Here is a 6960-nt window from a genome sequence, read left to right as displayed (position 1 = left end):
CGAGAATTTCACAAGAAAAACAATGGTGTGCTTGGTTTTAACGTTACTTTATTCTTTCATGAGTTATTTACAAGCTTCTCTTTGTTTACAGCCATTGACATGTCGCAGAGGTTAACACGTGAGGAGCGGATAGAAATTGTGTTGATGTCTGGTGAACGCAGTACCCGGGTCATTGCAGCAGATTTAAATGCAAGACACCCTACGGGACCACCCATCTCCTATGCTACAGTTTGCAAACTGCTTGCCAAGTTTCGTGAAACTGGTTCAGTGTTGGATTTGCCCAAATGTGGACGCATGTAAACTGTCACTAATGAAGAAACATCAGTGGCTGTCCTAGCTTCATTCAGCAAGAGCCCACAGCGTAGCACTCGCCGCATGTCACTGGAGAGTGGCATCAGTCGAACATCCCTTCGGCGGATATTAGCTACTCACAAATGGCACCCTTACAAACTCCAGCTGCTGCAGCATCTCAACGAGGATGACCCAGATCGGCGCACTGAATTGCAGAATGGGCAAAACAAAAATTGGAACAGGACCCTCAGTTTACACAGAACATTTTGTTCAGTGATGAGGCAAACTTTTATGTGAATGGTGAAGTTAACAAACAAAACCACCGCTATTGGTCTGACACTAACCCACATTGGATAGATCCCTCCAAGACTGTTGGAACACAACAGTTGATGGTATGGTGTGGTATATGGGGTACAAAGATAGTGGGGCCATTCTTCATCAATGGAAACCTCAAGGCCACGGGATATCTGAAATTGCTACATGATGATTTGTTTCCCTCTTTATGCACTGAAGCTGGCACGTTCCCTGAGTTTTTCCAGAAAGATGGTGCACCACCACATTATGGGTGTCAGGTCCGAGCATTCCTAGATGGCCAGTTTCCTGGAAAGTGGATTGGTCATCGTGGGCCAGTTGAATGGCCCCCTAGGTCTCCCGATCTGACCCCCATAGACTTTTATCTTTGGGGTAATCTGAAGGCAATTGTCTATGCTGTGAAGATACGAGTTGTGCAGCAACTAAAACTATGGATACTGGAAGCCTGTGCTAGCATTTCTTCTGCGGTGTTGCTATCAGTGTGTGAAGAGTGGGAGAAGAGGGTTGCATTGACAATCCAACACAATGGGCAGCACTTTGAACACATTTTATAAGTGGTCAGAAACTTGTAAATAACTCATGAAAGAATAAAGTAACGTTAAAACGAAGCACACCATTGTTTTTCTTGTGAAATTCTCGATAAGTTTGATGTGTCACATGACCCTCTTCCCATTGAAAAAACTAAAGTTGGATACAAAATGGCCGACTTCAAAATGGCCGCCATGGTCAACACCCAGCTTGAAAAGTTTCCCCCCTCCCATATACTAATGTGCCACAAACAGGAAGTTAATATCACCAACCATTCCCATTTTATTTAGGTGTATCCATATAAATGGCCCACCCTGTATATATATATATATATATATATATATAAATATATATATATATATATATATATATATATATATATATATATATATATATATATGTATACACTACCGTTCAAAAGTTTGGGGTCACCCAGACAATTTTGTGTTTTCCATGAAAACTCATGCTTATATTTATCAAATGAGTTGCAAAAGGACTAGAAAATATAGTCAAGACATTGACAAGGTTAGAAATAATGATTTTTATTTGAAATAATAATTTTCTCCTTCAAACTTTGCTTTCGTCAAAGAATGCTCCATTTGCAGCAATTACAGCATTGCAGACCTTTGGCATTCTAGCAGTTAATTTGCTGAGGTAATCGGGAGAAATTTCACACCATGCTTCCAGAGGGCACTCCCACAAGTTGGATTGGCTTGATGGGCACTTCTTGCGTACCATACGGTCAAGCTGCTCCCACAACAGCTCTATGGGGTTGAGATCTGGTGACTGCACTGGCCACTCCATTACAGATAGAATATCAGCTGCCTGCTTCTTCCCTAAATAGTTCTTGCATAATTTGGAGGTGTGCTTTGGGTCATTGCCCTGTTGTAGGATGAAATTGGCTCCAATCAAGCGCTGTCCACAGGGTATGGCACGGCGTTGCAAAATGGAGTGATAGCCTTCCTTTTTCAAAATCCCTTTTACCTTGTACAAATCTCACACTTTACCAGCACCAAAGCAACCCCAGACATTCACATTACCTCCACCATGATTGACCGATGGCGTCAGGCACTCTTCCAGCATCTTTTCAGTTGTTCTATGTCTCACAAATGTTCTTCTGTGTGATCCAAACACCTCAAACTTCGATTCGTCTGTCCATAACACTTTTTTCCAATCTTCCTCTGTCCAATGTCTGTGTGCTTTGGCCCATATTAATCTTTTCCTTTTATTAGCCAGTTTTAGATATGGCTTTTTCTTTGCCACTCTGCCCTGAAGGCCAGCATCCCAGAGTCGCCTCTTTACTGTAGACGTTGACACTGGCGTTTTGCGGGTACTATTTAATGAAGCTGCCAGTTGAGGAGCTGTGAGGCGTCTATTTCTCAAACTAGAGACTCTAATGTACTTGTCTTGTTGATCAGTTGTGCAGCGGGGCCTCCCACTTCCCTTTCTACTCTGGTTAGAGCCTGTGTGTGCTGTCCTCTGAAGGGAGTAGTACACACCATTGTAGGAAATCTTCAGTTTCTTGGCAATTTCTCGCATGGAATAGCCTTCATTTCTAAGAACAAGAATAGACTGTCGAGCCATTTTGAGAGTTTAATCGAACCCACAAATGTAATGCTCCAGATTCTCAACTAGCTCAAAGGAAGGTCAGTTTTATAGCTCCTCTAAAGAGCAAAACTGTTTACAGCGGTGCTAACATAATTGCACAAGGGTTTTCAAGTGTTTTCTAATCATCCATTAGCCTTCTAACACAGTTAGCAAACACAATGTACCATTAGAACACTGGAGTGATGGTTGCTGGAAATGGGCCTCTATACACCTATGTAGATATTGCATTAAAAACCAGACATTTGCAGCTAGAATAGTCATTTAGCACATTAACAATGTATAGAGTGTATTTCTGATTAATTTAATGTTATCTTCATTGAAAAAAACTGTGCTTTTCTTTCAAAAATAAGGACATTTCTAAGTGACCCTAAACTTTTGAACGGTAGTGTATAAATATACAAACACAGTATTGGGGGCATCGTATATTATATATATATATATATATATATATATATATATATATATATATATATATATATATACAGTATACTCAATATCTCTTTATTTCCTCCCTCTCTAAAAATATATATAAATAAATATAGATATAGATGTATAGATAGATAGATAGATAGATAGATAGATTGATAGATAGATAGATAGAAATGTATACGTGTGTATATATATATATATATATATATATATATATATATATATATATATATATATAGTGTTGGGGGCATTGTGATGTCATCAACTGCCTCAAGATATCACAGGTTGATGACATCACAATGGCAGATGACATCATGTGGCTACTTTCACAAATGTACAGGTAAGAAACTTTGCATTCACTCACTGCAGCCAGCAGAGACACGTGTGAGCGACCCCTGCGAACTTTGATTTTATCTCTTAGCCTTTGACAAAATGAAGGCAAAAAAGAAGAGAAAGAATTTAGAGAAAGAAGGAGAGAAGGAGGAGAGAAAAGAAGAAGAACAAAAAGAGAAGAATGGTGGAGAAGATGACCAGAAGAAGCCAAGTAAAGCTAAGAAACCAAGAATGATGCGGTTCTTAGCTCGCCTGAAAAAAACCTGGGCGAGGATTGCTGGACATAAGGGGAGGAGGACTTCTATCCAAAAAAAGAGAAGTTTAGAACTCCCAGGACCCAGCGGCATTAACATGGTGGACAGCAAAGGTAAGACAACATGTAATTGCTATTATTCCCCAAAATGTACCTCAAAGGAGTGGGGCTTATGCAAATGTATCCCCAAAACTAGTGGTTATGTGGGCAATGGGGTTTGCGGCAATAATTAGAATATGGGGTGGAAAAATTTTAAAGGAATGTGAATGTACATGAAGATTTACTATAATAATTTTTTTATAATACAAGGTTTGGTTATTGTTATTAGGTTTGTAAAACCAAATCCTAGATGTAATGGGGGAAATTTATCAAAACTAGTGCAAAAGAATCTGATTGGTTGCTATGGGCAACGGCTCCAGTTTTCTTTTGCACCAGTTTCTTTTATGTAAATATATATAACCCTGCCGCCATTTTAGGAGTTGAGTTAGACAGTCTCCTTGGTCTCCTCTGATGCTCGGCCTCCACCTTTGCCTTAACGAACATTATGGATTATGGCATTAAATTCCCGGCCTAGTACTCGGCTACAGAGCATTTCCCATTTCACCTCTTAAGGACCAGGCCAATTTTAGTTTTTTTGTTTTTTCCTCCCCGCGTTCCAGGAGCCACAACATTTTTATTTTTCCATCGACATAGCCGTTTGAGTGCATTTTTTTTGCTGGACGAGTTGTATTTTTTAATCCCACAATTTAATGTACCATAAAATGTATTAACCCCTTAGTGACCACCAATACGCCTTTTCACGTGAGTCACTAATGGGCTTTAGGCTAGGGTGACGCCTTTTCACGTCAGCTTAGTCTAAGTCCTGCACGGGTCTCCCATGCAGGCAAGGAGCCGGGGCTCTGCTGTCTGATGACAGCTGAGCTCCTGCTCCAACGCCCGCGATCGAAGTTTACTTCGATCGCGGCCGTTTAACCCGTTAAATGCCGCCGTCAATAGCGACCGCGGCATTTTGCCTTTGTTTACAGAGGGAGTGCGCTCCCTCTGTCACCCATCGGCGGCCCGCGAATGCAATCGCGGGTCTCCGATGGGGTGTCATGGCAGCCGGGGACCTGATAAAAGCCCCCATGTCTGCCCTGGACATATGCCTGTTAGGACGCGCCGGAGGAACGTCCTAACAGATTGCCTGTCAGATTTACACTGACAGGCAATAATGCTCTGGTATACGAAGTATACCAGAGCATTATAGCAGCGATCGGAATATCGCACAGTAAAGTCCCCTAGTGGGACTAATAAAATAAGTCATCAAAGTGAAATAAAGATTAATAATAAAAAGTACAGTAAAAAAATAAATAAAACCATTTTTTTCCATAAAAAGTGGTTTTATTTAGTAAAAGTGTAAAAAAAAAAAAAAAAGTACACATATGTGGTATCGCCGCGACCGTAATGACTCCATTAATAAAGTTAATTTGTAATTTAAACCGCAAAGTGAACACCGTAAAAAAAAAACGCAAAAAACCATGGCGAAATTGCATTTTTTTTCCATTTCCCCCCAAAAAAGTCATAATAAAAATGAATCAATAAGTCCCATGCACCCCAAAACAGTACCATTCAAAACTACGTCTTGTCCCGCAGAAAACAAGCCCAAAAAATCACTACATTGATGGAAAAATAAAAAAATTACGGCTCTTGGAAAGCGACGATGCAAAAACAAATAATTTTAGTTCAAAACCCACCCCCTAGAATACTTTAATACAAAAAAATAAAAAAATAAAGAATTTACAAAAAAAAAAGTGTTTTTATTGTGCAACAGTCGTAAAACATAAAAAAACCTCAACATATGTGGTATCGCCGTAATCGCACCGACCCATAGAATAAAGGTAATGTGTTATTTACGTCGCACAGTGAATGGCGTCAATTTAAAAACGCATAGAACAATGGCGGAATTTCAGGTTTTTTTTATAATTTTTTATAATTTAATTATAAAAAATTATATGTACCCAAAAATGGTGACATTAAAAAGCACAACTAATCCCGCAAAAAACAAGTCCTCATACAGCTATGTAGACGAAAAAATAAAAAAGCTATAGCTCTTTGAATGCGACTATAGAAAAACGAATAAAATAGCTTGGTCATTAGGGCCTAAAATGGGCTGGTCACTAAGGGGTTAAGTAATTTAGAAAAAAAAATATTGTGGGATGTCTTTGAAGAAAAAACACAATTCCTCCATTGCTTTTTTTTTACTGCGTTGATCATGCAGTAAAAATTACATGTTCAATTTATTCTGCGGGTCAAAACAATTACGGCAATACGACATTTAAAAAAAAAAAAAAAAGACAAATGTTTTGTGTAGCCATATTCTGAGACGCATACATTTTATTATTTTTACAACAATGGGGAGGTGTGAGTGCTTGTTGTTTTGCGGGGTCAGATGTAGTCTTTATGGGAAGCTTTTAAATCAATTTTTATTCCATTATTTAATTCCAGTGGATAAAATTCTGTCCATGGTCATGTGATGGACACACAGGTGCAAGGCTCATTACAAGACACAACAGCTCTGATACATATACTGTGAGGCTGGGTTCACACGACCTATTTTCAGGCGTAAACGAGGCGTTTTACGCCTCGAATTACACCTGAAAGTACGGATCAAATACGTCGGCAAACATCTGCCCATTCATTTCAATGGGTTTGCCGATGTACAATGCCGACGACCTGTAATTTTACGCATCGTTGTCAAATGACGTAATGACGTAATTTGAGCCGTTTTTCATTGACTTCAATGAAGAACAGCTCCAAATTACGTCCGTAATGGACGCCTCGCAAAACGCGAGTACAAGCAATTACGTCTGAAATGCAGGAGCTGTTTTCTCCTGAAAACAGCTCCGTAATTTCAGCCGTAATTGACGTTATCATGTGCACATACCCTTACTGTAACGAGCCGTGCACCTGTGTCCATCACATGACCATGGACCGAATTTTATCCACTGGAAGTAAACAATAAATGTTCTTTCTAAATAGCAACAAGCAGAGATCTTAAAAACCATAAGGAATTAATACAGGAAGTATATTGGAAAATTGTATTACTTTTAATTATACAGAAAATAATATTAATTTGCTAAAACCGGATGACCCCTTAAATAGTAGGACAGAAAAGACAGACTTGGAAGATTTCAGTAGGCCTTTGGCTGCCATGGTAACTGCTTGGC

This window comes from Rhinoderma darwinii, chromosome 9 (genome assembly GCF_050947455.1).
Source record: "Rhinoderma darwinii isolate aRhiDar2 chromosome 9, aRhiDar2.hap1, whole genome shotgun sequence".
Taxonomy (NCBI): domain Eukaryota; kingdom Metazoa; phylum Chordata; class Amphibia; order Anura; family Rhinodermatidae; genus Rhinoderma; species Rhinoderma darwinii.
The sequence above is the reverse complement of the archived record's forward strand: the minus strand, read 5'-3'. Positions refer to the sequence as shown.